Here is a 12,534-nt window from a genome sequence, read left to right as displayed (position 1 = left end):
ACGCTCCAAAATGTCTGTTAGTCTATAAGGTGCCACAGGATTCTCTGCTGCTTTTACAGCTGCCTTAAGCTACTTTGAAAATCCTAGCCTAAATGGTTAAACCCTCAAATGATGGAAACAGAGATTGTATTAATATGATTTTATTTCCTGTTTCCTAAAATAAAATACTACAGTTATCTTAAGTAAAATATTTACTGCTACGGAACATAAAAATAAATTGTCACAAAACACAACCTTACTTATATGCTTAAGCTAAAACTTTAGCAGATAATACAGAAGATACTCCATTCTCTTCTCTTATGCTTTCTCTCTTGTAACTAGTTTGATATTTTCTGAATGGTTCCTTTATCCTGAAATAAAACCCTAAGTTCCCAGCAGTGTAACTGTCAGACAATAACCAGGCTAGTCAGCCTAGCCTAAATGATCCTTCTATTACAGTCTCTCTCTTTCTGTACCTCTCAGTTCTCTCCACCACCTAGTGGGTCAAGTCTGAGAATTAAAAAACAACTGTAATCGTGTGAGTAAAACATTTCAAGAGTATCACACCCATTCCCATTCCCTGATTACTAGACAACCTGTTCCTATCACTTAAAGAATGTATCTAGTTCTATTGTTTTTCTGCCCATCAGCTGCTACATTACATTAAAGATGTCCTTGGTCTGAAATTCTTGCCCTCCTATGCCAACAAACTTCAAAGCTTCCTGCATTTCTCACCAGTTTGACTTGTGCTGAGATGGCTTCATTGCTGTTGTTAAAGTACCTCACACCTCCTTTGCCTCTTGTAAATCTTTTTCATGTTGGCTTTAAGAGTGGCACATTCTTACCTGCTGGAATATCTCCAGAAGTATAAACAATGGGCTTAAATATATAACTGTGCACAAATGCACCAGGATGTGCCTACATATATTGACCAAAAATAAGGCTGAAAGAGGGCTGGATCAGTCAGAGTCACTGTTCTAACCAAAAGAAATAGCTCTCTCACTACAAAGGGAGCAGTGATGCAAATGAGTCTGCAATATTTTCCCCATATTGACAAACAGGGAGCACAGCGTTGAATACCCAGGCACCCTTCCCCGGTAGTGTTTTTTTCCACTATTTTCAGGACACAGTGCAACAGGCCATGGTGCCATAATGCACTGGGAACATGTTGGAAGTTTCATGGTTGCTGGGCTAGCTGCACCTCTGTCCCCTTTAAGGTCTTTGTCTGAGCGCACCCCCTTAGGTGGCAGACCTTGTGCCTTTACCTTTCCTGGGGTGAAATATTTGCAATTATTTTATTCATAGACTGGGCCCAGGGCTGCAGCACCCTGTGTATCACGTGGATTTACCCAGCAAGTTTGAGTGAGATTGGACACCTGTGGTTCTTCCCTTTAGTAGTCTGTGATCAGTGATAAATCTGCAATCAAGCACCCTTCTGAAAACCCAAACATTGTTTATTTCCACAGTTGGAACAAAGCCTTTAGAGAAAAAGTATTTTAAAATCACAGTCTACATATGTCTATCTTACCTAAGGCTTACAATCCCCTGATGGTAACCTAGGGAGGCTTAACTTCTCCAGGCACCTCCAGTGAGATGTCATGTATCTCAGTTGGCTTTCCCAGCCTCCCTCTTGAAAGAGAGAGACTTTTAAAACTGCCAAAAGTCTTTTGTTCTTCTGCATTCTGAGTGTTGGCTGTTCTAGAAAAAACTAGTTTTGCAGGTTGGTTAGGGAGATGGTAAAATCTTCAGAGCTAACTGTTCACGCATTGTCTGTTAACAACCCTCATGTGGTTGTGGAGGGGTGGCTTATCTGGAGCCATTGTTTCCCCTTTCTGCTTGTTCCAGCCCTTGTTAAACTAAATCAATATACTCATACAGTAAGCATCCCAAATAACCAGGTCAACATTACAGTATTCACAAACTATTACAGAACAGCTTCAGATCTATCACAATTGCATTTCAGGTTGGAAATAAATCTCATAGGTTTATCTGGGTTTATATTCTGATTGCTGATCTCTGGGTTTGGCAACAGTGCACCTTTGCCAATTAGGGATCACTGCCACATCAGGTTTCCCTGTGTTACCGCTCTGGATCCATCACTAGTTTCTCAACAGGCTGATGTCATGGAACATCCCTAACTGGCAAATTCAGACCATTAAACCTTGCTGTTCACTCTGATACTGCTGTCTAGTAAGAAAAACATTCCTCCGCTCCATCAGAGGAAGCAATAGCTTCTTTATAAGTGCATTTAAACTATTCAAGTCCTAGCAGTTTACTGATACCTACTAATGACATTCCATTGTTAGACAATGGGGTACTTCTCATGCGGTTGCTGTGAGGAGAAGAGAGAGGACTGGGACTAAAGTATCTGTTTTTAAAATAGTGTTTTTAAATGCATAATTTTTTTTGTGGAGGGAGGATGAATTTCTGTGTATCTATCTCCCTTAATTGTGATGAAGGGGCAGATTCTTCAAGTGAATGGTCTCAACAGTTATATAAAATCATGTTAAGCACTGAAATCATCCTCACAACCTTCAAAATTATATTAGGGTTTTATACTTTTATCGGGCCTGATCCAAAGTGTGTTGAAGTTAGTGGGACTCTTTCTATTGGCCTGTGGTGCATATATGTGCTGCATGTTGGCAACACATCTGGTTACTTCATTACTATTTACATTTATTATTCGTCTGGCCGTAGTGCCCAAACGTTTGTCAAGACTGGGGCCCTACTGAGCTAGGCACTGTACAAACAATTCTTGAAAAGCTTGCAATCTTAAGACAAGGTGCAATCAGGGCCGGCTCCAGGTACCCGCGAAGGAAGCAGGTGCCTGGGGCGGCCAATTGAAAGGGGTAGCACTTCGTCTGTCATTGGGGCAGCAAGGCACGGTCTGTGGCTGCAATTTGGCGGTGGGTCCTTTGTTCCCTCTCTTCCTCTTCAGCGGCACTTCAGCAGCAGCTCAGTCACTCCACGTCTAGTCCTTGGCGGCACTTCGGCAGCAGCTCAGTCGCTCACTTCTCTTTCTTTTTTTTTTTCCCCCCACCACTTGGGGCAGCAAAAAAGCTGGAGCTGGCCCTGGGTGCAATGAGTGAGTGTAACTAACAATAGGCGGGAATGGGGCAAGAGGATGAGAATAACTAAGAAGTATTTAGTTGCATAGGCTGGCAGTGGGGACAATGACACAATCCTTTCCCATTTAACAATTTGGAAAAAACTCCTGCAGTATAAATTAATATTAACAGTCCACCTATGTGATGCAGTTATGCCTAATCTTTCTGTTGAGTTCTGTTCGGGTTCTTTTATTGCACCCATCCAAGTGGCCTATGAGTGCTTATTTTTAAATGCAGAAAGAGAGAAACATCTATAAATCCTAGGACCATCTATGGTTTAGTAATGCTACACTCTGATGCATTGTAAAACCTAGCAGTTGATGTGGCCCAAGATCTGCTTACAGTTTGTTCTTATACTATGCCACTTTCTGTTTATCTACTGTTACCTCAAAAATTCAGACGGGAGATTGGACTTGAAAAATTGCTTGTGTACTGTATTAGTGTTGAGACCAGTTCTGTTGTCACTACTTTACTTGAACTGGTAGGTATTAAAGAATTCAGGCAGCAATTAATTAAAATTGGAATTTTAAAGAAATTGTAGATCTGTGAATCTAATATCAGGATGCATGGGGAGTTCTGTGTGTTTGCATGCAGCCATATCAGGCAAAGCCATTGTAGCAGGGCAGTCACCCCACTCTAGTTAGAAAGGGGTTAAAAGCAGCCAAGGGAGGCTGCTTCCCTAGTCAGCCACAGATGTGGTTGCACCCAATTAGGTTCCAGCTGACTCTGATAAAAGGGCAGGCTGAGAGAGTGAGAGAAAACTCTTGCTCTAGATGGTGAACAAAGAGGATGAGGCTGCTTGAGAGAGCAAGCAGGGTACCTGAGCCAGAGCAGGACTGGGGAAAGACAGGCAGAGCTGGGGAGCTCTGGCCTGGTGAGTCCCTAGGCTGAGGCTTTGCTAAAGGCCAGGGAGGTAATAGGGCTGCAGGACACAGCTAGGGCTAGAAAGGCAACAGGTCCAACCCCCTTGCCAGTGATGAGTGGCCATTACAGACTGCAGTTTGCCCCTGAGAGAAAGATCTAGAAGTTGAATGGCAATAGCCGCTGAGGCAAGGTCGGTATAGGGGGTTGGAGTTCCCCTGGGAGGGGAGACCCAGAGTGCGAGGGCACTGCTGTGGGGTAGCATCCCATCGTAAGGGGAACTAGGAGGGATGTGGGGCCTGAAGTGTTATAAATGGTGGAGATCAGGAGGAAGCAGGTACTGGTAGGAAGACACTGGCAAATAGAAGGTGCCCTGAGGTTAAAACTGAGCTAATTCCCAGATGACCAGTAGGTGGTACTGTGGTGGGACATGCCCACCATGCTACAAAGACCAATGTGTAGGGGAACCAAGATCTGGAATGCCTAAAGAGGACTGTGTTTGGCTTCTTGTTAACCAGTGTGCTGCTACAGAAGCTCTCTTGTTAGGGGCTTGGTGAATCTAATTATAGAATAAACCACCACTTTTGGGGGGTGCTTGCCCTATTTCCTGTAGTATGTCTTGAGGTGACATTCTCTGTGGTGATCCATTCCAGATTCTGGTCACATTAAGTATCTCACTAAATAACAGAGAATTATAGATCAGGTTAGGCCTGAAGTAAATGATACCCTCTATTGAATACAGTGGAATTACACCTGCTTACACCATATCTGAATTTGAATTTGTCACCATATTTTAAAACACATTTTCAAAACATTGTTACTACCTGCATGGTTTTGTGCATGAACATAGTCTGTAATCTTATGAGAACTAGCATATAGCTGAGTCCAACTTGCAACCCAATTAGAATGGTTTGTTTAATTTTATTTTGGTCTAAGGAGGTACTATAATAAACATTGTTTGTGTGTATTGATGGGTGAAAATAGACTGGGGAACAATCTCTAACAAATTTTGCTTTACAAACAACAGCAATTTCTAGCACTTGAATCATTTGTAACTATATGTGTGAAAAGAAAGCAACGTACAATAAAATTTCATGAGTGAAAAATGGACAGTCTGAAGTGTAACTATCAGAGTGAAACCTTTAACAGTGACTTTTCCCAACAAACAACTTCATAACAAGTGAAAGTTTCATAATAGCAAAAATTGCAGTTGGCACATTCTATGGTACTGAAACAATCCAGGACTTTCAGGCCATTATTAACTAAAATCCACTAAAACAATCTACTATGACTAGATTGGCATTTAGATATTGACATAAGTAATTTAGGAATAACCTAGATGAATGTAGATAGCTAGAAACTGAGCTTTACTATGGCCAAGTTCATTACAAAAACCTTTTTTTTTATAAATATTTTTATTCCATGATGAGAATATGATTATCAGAAAAGGAATGGCATGCAATTGGATAGATAGGACACAGAACTAGGACTTGGGAGACTTGTGGATATGTCTACACTGCATTGTAAACCCAGATTAGTGGAACTTGAGTCAGCTGACCCTGAGTTAGAGAACTACTTAGGGCTTAAGCATCTACACTGCTTGTCAATCCGACATTAAGTAGCCTGGTCCTCTTTGTTCCCCAGCAAGAGTCTTCTCTCACTCTCTCAGCCTGCCCTTTTATCAGAGTCATCTGGACCCTAATTGGGTGCAACCACACCTGTGGCTGACTACCGAAGCAGCCTCCCTTGGCTGCTTTTAACCCCTTTCTAACTGGAGTGGGGTGACTGCCCTGCTACAATGGCTTTGCCTGATATGGCTGCATGCAAACACGCAGAACTCCCCATGCATCCTTATCCCCCCACCTCTCTTCCCACCACATTTGTGGACCAAATTTCAAACCCCAGTTGAATTCAGCACAAATTATTTTGTCACCTATGGACTACCTTTAACTGAAATGGACTAAATTTGTAACTCAAAAATATTTCCACCTCCCTCCACAGCTTACTGTTTCCAGGTGGCTAGGTACATTGTTGAGTAGTTGCAGAGCGACATACTTATAGGTGTGGCAATGTAAGGTTATTATTTTTAAGAAACAGGAATCCCCTAGCAAAAAGAATCTTTGCCTTCTCCAATAAAAATTCACTTTCAAGGCATGTTTACAGTTTGCATTTCTCACTTGCCATTTTTGTGCTCCATTCTATTTGTGTGGGAGGGAGTGGATCCAAGCACTGGAGGCATACAGTCTGCCACTAGTGGCTACACTCTACTAGCTGGGGCTTCTAATAACTTTTGCATTGGTTCATAGAACAGCAATCCCTCCCCTTCCTATATTAATAAACATTAAAATGGAGCCAGAAACTTACCCAACTCAGGTGCAGCTTCTGTCCCTTCCATGTCTGCTGCCCGCTTTGCAGTGGGCTGGTCCTCAGGGACTCATCAAACAGCTCCTCTAAGTACAGCCCCAAGATGTACTGCTGCTTCTGCTCCTGCTTCTGCTCCAAAGCCTCCTCAGGGACTGGTTTCAGCAACAGAGTCACTTCACTGTCCTCACTCAGCACCTACTGCTGGCTCTCATCAGTTCCCATGCTAGATTCTGGGGCCAGCAGTTCACCATACTGGCTAACCAGGTCATCATGCATCACCTTTGGCTCTATGCTTGGTGCAGTACCCAGCACCTAGTCAAACTCACCATAAAATGGGGCATGATGTCAGCAAGTTGCCCAAGGTGTGGTTCTGATCCGTGGTTTTCCAATACTCAGTCTTGAACTACTTAATCTGTTCCCTGCACTCACTGGTCTGGTACATTTGCAATGCTGCCAGGTCATTTGCTATTTGTTGGTATGCAAGGTCATTCCTGGTACTTTTATTAAATTCCATTGTTTTGCTGGCCCCACACCAGAGATTCACCAAAATCTGGCTGGGCTCTGTGACCACAAAGCAGTGTGCTTTGCAAAAGCCTCCTTTTGTTCAGTCTCTGTTACAAACACAGAAGGCTTTCGGATGGTGTGTTTGCTGCTCGGTGTTCAGAAGACGATGGAAGGATTAAAGACTGACTCACCAAGCTGCTGCACTACACCAAGGGATGGCTGCTTCCCTGGAATCAACTGGAGATTCTTGGGATGCAGAGGACAAAGGAAGTTGGCCCATCAGATTGTGGGCTACTTTTGGGGGACATTCAGGACCTGAGTTGTGGGGGCTGCATTTACACTACAAAGCAATAGGGCTCAGATTCTGGGTCTCAGCTTGATTTGAGCTCAAACCCTCCAAAGCCACAGGATACTGGGACCCTAGGTCCAAGCCCGAGTCTGATATATGTAGACAGAAGGAGGGTTTGGACTCAAGCCTGAGTCTGAGAGAAGGCTTTCACTGCAGTATAGATGTGCCCTTAGGTTCTGTTCTCGGTTCTGCCACTGACTTGTGTGAACTTGAGCAAAGCATGTGCAGAAAAGTTTTCAAAAATTTTGTATTCCTCAATATTTAGGTATCCAACCTACGTCACCTTAAGGTGCCCCAAAACTCAGACACCCAAAGTCAGTGCATACTTTAAATATTTTGACCTTAATCTCTCTGTGCCTAATTCCTCATCAGTAAAAATGGGAAAACTAATACTTAGCACTTATCTGTAGGCCTTACAATCTGTAGATCTCAAAGTATTTTAACAAAAGTGGCTAAGCACTGGGTCTAATCCATCCTTCGTGTAACACCACTGAAGTCAATGAGATAAAAGAGGCTGATTATTATTATTAACTAATAGCTGTGGATTGTAAAAGGACATAAGGCAGCATATTTTTCAATAAGTTACCAGATAAACTCTGCCACGATGGTCTGATTATGAGAGGTGAAATACATTTGTAACTCCTGTTGACTTCAATGTGAACTGTGGGGGCAGGCTAGATGGCCACCTCACTAAAACAGTACCAATTGATTCTGACTGGTGGTTGTGAATGATCTCTCTAAGGCCTGGTCTATACAACAAAACCAAGGTGACATGAATTACTTTTTGTTGCCATGGGTTTGCATATGCTCCACACAAATTGGATTATAGCTGACAGAACCCAGCTTTTGTTACAAAAATAACACTGCCTCCCTGATAGGATGACCATATTTTTCCCAAAATGGGACACTGCACGGTGCTGGCTTGAGCCCCCCTGCTGCTTACCTGCAGAAGGCCAGCCCTAGGCTTTCGTCTATCCCCTGTGCGGGGCAGCCCAAGTCCCCCGCTGCCTGCCCATGTGGGTCCATCCTGAGGCACCCCTCTCCCTCTGCTGTTTGCCTGGGGCCAGTCTGAGGTCATCCTCCTCCCACACACACACGTATGAGGTGGCCCGAGTCCCCCTGCCACACATGTACACAGGGACAGCCTGGCTCAAGCCATTCTTCTGAGCCCTCCCTCCAATGCAGGGCTGGCATTCCCGCTTGCCCCCACCCCTGCATGTTCCTCTGTGCCCTGCTAGGGGTCACACTCCACTTTTTTTGGCAAAACTGTACGTTTGTTCAGTTTGCTCTTGATCAGTTGGCAAGAGCAAATGGGACAAATGCCAAGTTTTGCCAAAAAAATTGGGGTGTCCAGTTTTGGTTCCCACCACTACTGAAGGGATGTGGACAAATTGGAAAGAGTCCAGCGGAGGGCAACAAAAATTATTAGGGGCTGGGGCACATGACTTACGAGGAGAGGTTGAGGGAACTGGGCTTATTTGGTCTGCGGAAGAGAAGAGTGACGGGGGATTTGATAGCAGCCTTCAACTACCTGAAGGGGGGGGGGGTTCCAAAGAGGATGGATCTCGACTATTCTCAGTGGTGGCAGATGACAGAACAAGAAGCAATGGTGTCAAGTTGCAGTGGGGGAGGTCTAGGCTGGGTATTAGAAAAAACTATTTCACTAGTAGGGTGGTGAAGCACTGGAATGGTTTATATAGGGAAGTCGTGGAATCTCCATCCTTACAGGTTTTTAAGGCCTGGCTTGACAAAGCCCTGGCTGGGATGATTTAGTTGATGTTGCTCCTGCGTTGAGCAGGGGATTGGACTACATGACCTCCTGAGGTCTCTTCCAACCCTAATATTCAATGATTCTATAATAGGTCTTAAAAAAGGGACTGTCCCGGCCAAAATGGGACATATGGTCACCCTACTCCCTGAACAACTATAGGTCCTCATCTAACATTCTTCTGTGAGCAGTATGCCAGTGTGAATGCTGCGTTACCGCTGTTGGTGAATAGAGCCATCCAGTAACAGCACGACTCTGCCCCTGTCCACTCTGACCACTGCAATAACAATTCTGAACTCTGCTGTCAGGGTCAGTGACAGAAGACCATCCCTGCGTTAGAATCCCCAGCATGTTTGGAAATGCCTCTTTTCCTGTTAGCCCAACTTTGGTATGGCTCCATGCAAAGACAGAGCTCCAGATCAACTTTATGCTCTTGCCTGGATCAGGAAAGAAGTCCTGGAGTCTGAAAGCTTCTAGAGAGTACTGACAAAACAGTCTCATTTTGGTATCTCTGTCTTAGAGGGCTGCATCAAGCTTGGCACACAACTCCAGAAATGTGGCTTTCTACATCTGAAAATTCTGCAGCCACTGCTGGTTCTTCTGGATCTGCATCATGATGTGATCCCACCAGTCAATACACATCTCCCGGGCCCAGAAACTCCACTGTGCAAGTAGCTGGTCAATAAATATCTGCACTATCAAAAGCAGCCAAATGTGCAAACACTCCACTCCTAGCTCCTTTAATGTATTTTGACAGCTTTGATAAGTTCTTTTATTGCACAATAATCACACATTTGTTTAAAATGGAAATAAATAACTAGAGTAAGGAAGAACATTTTCATGCTCAAGATAGAGCACTTATTAAAACAAAGTGGAGGTGAAGAGGAGGTCCCATTATACATCTGGTGTATTTGCCTTTAAGTGACTGAGACTTGCAGATGCATGTGTATCATTTCCCCCTGGTATTGATTGAACATTAGTTGGTTATTTTATCAATGATTTGGATGTCCACAAAAACCTTTGATTCACAAGGCAGAGAACTAGAGCAGTTGTTCCTCATCACCAGGCTCTAGTCCAGTTCATAGATTCATAGAAGAAGATTAGGTTGGAAAAGACCTCAGGCAGTCATCTAGTCCAACCACCTGCTCAAAGCAGGATGAACACCAACTGAATCATCCCAGCCAAGGCTTTGTCCAGCTGGGTCTTAAAAACCTCTTAAGGATGGAGATTCCACCACCTCCCTAGGTAACCCATTCCAGTGCTTCACCACCCTAATATCCAACCTAGACCTCCCCCACTGCAACTTGAGACCATTGCTCCTTGTTCTGCCACCACTGAGAACAGCCTAGCTCCATCCTCTTTGGAATCCCCTTCAAGTAGTTGAAGGCTGCTATCAAATCCCCCCTTCACTCTTCTGCAGACTAAATAAACCCAGTTCCCTCAGCCTCTCCTCGTAAGTCATGTGCCCCAACCCCCTAATATTTTTTGTTGCCCTCTGCTGGACTCTCTCCAATTTGTCCACATCCTTTTTGTAGTGGGGAGTGGGGGCAAAACTGGATGCACTACTCCAAATGTGGCCTCACCAGTGCCGACTAGAGGGAAATAATCACTTTCCTCAATCTGCTGGCAGTGCTCCTACTAATGCACCCCATTATGCCATTAGCCTTCTTGGTAACAAGGGCACACTGTTTACTCATAGCCAGCTTCTCGTCCACTCTAATCCCCAGGTCCTTTTCTGCAGAATTGCTGCTTAGCCTATCAGTCCCCAGCATGTAGCAGTGCATGGGATTCTTCTGTCCTAAGTGCACTTGTCCTTGTTGAACCTCATCAGATTTCTTTTAGCCCAATTCTCCAATTTCTCTAGGTCACTCTGGACCCTATCACTACCCTCCATCATACCTACCTTTCCCCACAGCTTTGTGTCATCCACGAACTTGCTGAGGGTGCAATCCATCCCATCATCCAGATCATTAATGAAGATGTTGAACAAAACTGGCTCCGAGACAGACTCCATTTGATACCGGCTGCCAATTAGACATCGAGCCGTTGATCACTACCCAGTGAGCCCGACGATCTAGCCAACTTTCTATCCACCTTATAGTCCATTCATCTAATCCATACTTTAACTTACTGGCAAGAATTCTGTGAGAAATTGTATCAAAGGCTTTGCTAAAGTCAAAATATATCACGACCACCACTTTCCCCAAATCCACAGAGCCAGTTTTCTCATCATAGAAGGCAATCAGGCATGACTTGCTCTTGATGAATCCATGTTCACTGTTCTTGATCACCTTCCTCTCCTCCAAGTGCTTCAAAATGCATTTCTTGAGGACCTGCTCCATGATTTTTCCAGGGACTGAGGTGAGGCTGATGGGTCACTAGTTCCCCAGATTCTTCTTCTTCCCTTTTTTAAAGATGGTCACTATATTTGCCTTTTACCAATCATCTGGGACCTCCCCCAATCACCATGAGTTTTCAAAGATAATGGCCAATGGCTCTACAATCACATCAACCAACTTCCACAGCACTCTTGGATGCATTAGATCCAGCCCCATGGACTTGTGCATGTCCAGCTTTTCTAAATAGTCCGTAACCTGTTCTTTCACCACTGAGGGCTGCTCACTTCCTCCCCATAATGTGCTGCCCAGTGCAGCAGTCTGGGAGCTCACCTTGTCTGTGAAGGGCAAGGCAAAAAAAGGATTGAGTACTTCAGCTTTTTCCACATCATCTGTCACTAGGTTGCCTCCCCCATTCAGTAACAATCCCACACTTTCCCTGACCTTCTTGTTGCTAACATACCTGTAGAAACCCTTCTCGTTACCCTTCACATCCCTTGCTAGCTACAACGCCAACTGTGTTTTGGCCTTCCTGATTACACCTCTGCATGCTTGAGCAATATTTTTATACTCCTCCCTGGTGATCTGTCCAAGTTTCCACTTCTTATAAGCTTCCTTTTTGTGTTTAAGCTCACCAGAGATTTCTCTGTTAAGCCAAGTTGGTCACCTTCCATATTTGCTATTCTTTCTGCACATCGGGATGGTTAGTTCCTGCACCCTTAATAAGGCTTCTTTAAAATACAGCCAGTTCTCCTTGACTCCTTTCCTCCTCATATTAGTCTCTCAGGGGATTCTGCCCATCAGTTCCCTGAGGGAGTCGAAATCTGCTTTTCTGAAGTTCAGGGTCCATATTCTGCTGCTCTCCTTTCTTCCTTTTGTGAGGATCCTGGACTCGACCATCTCTTTATCTTAGATTGAAAGAGAAATGATTGCGGTCTTGTTAGCTGAAAACAGAGCTAGAGTGCTTTAGTTTGTTGACTGCTACTAATTTCCCCCCTGACTTGAAAAGTTCAACAAGTATTTTGTTGGGATCTCTACAGTCTTTTGAGGATAAAGTATTTGTAGGGGGCTAGTGTTTTGTTGTATTGTGGCTGCCTATAGTTACTGATCTGATAACTTGATGCTGCAGAATAATGAAATTATAGAAAGATCCATATATTTTCAGCTGGAAAACAAAATCAGTTCCCATGGCAGCCTCTCCAGCTGTAATGTCACAATAGGTTGTCAGAGTGTTATGAATCCACTGTTTGCAACAGCTGGATTTTC

Source organism: Chelonoidis abingdonii, chromosome 4, assembly GCF_003597395.2.
Source record: "Chelonoidis abingdonii isolate Lonesome George chromosome 4, CheloAbing_2.0, whole genome shotgun sequence".
NCBI classification, from domain to species: domain Eukaryota; kingdom Metazoa; phylum Chordata; order Testudines; family Testudinidae; genus Chelonoidis; species Chelonoidis abingdonii.
Note: the sequence above shows the minus strand (reverse complement) of the source record.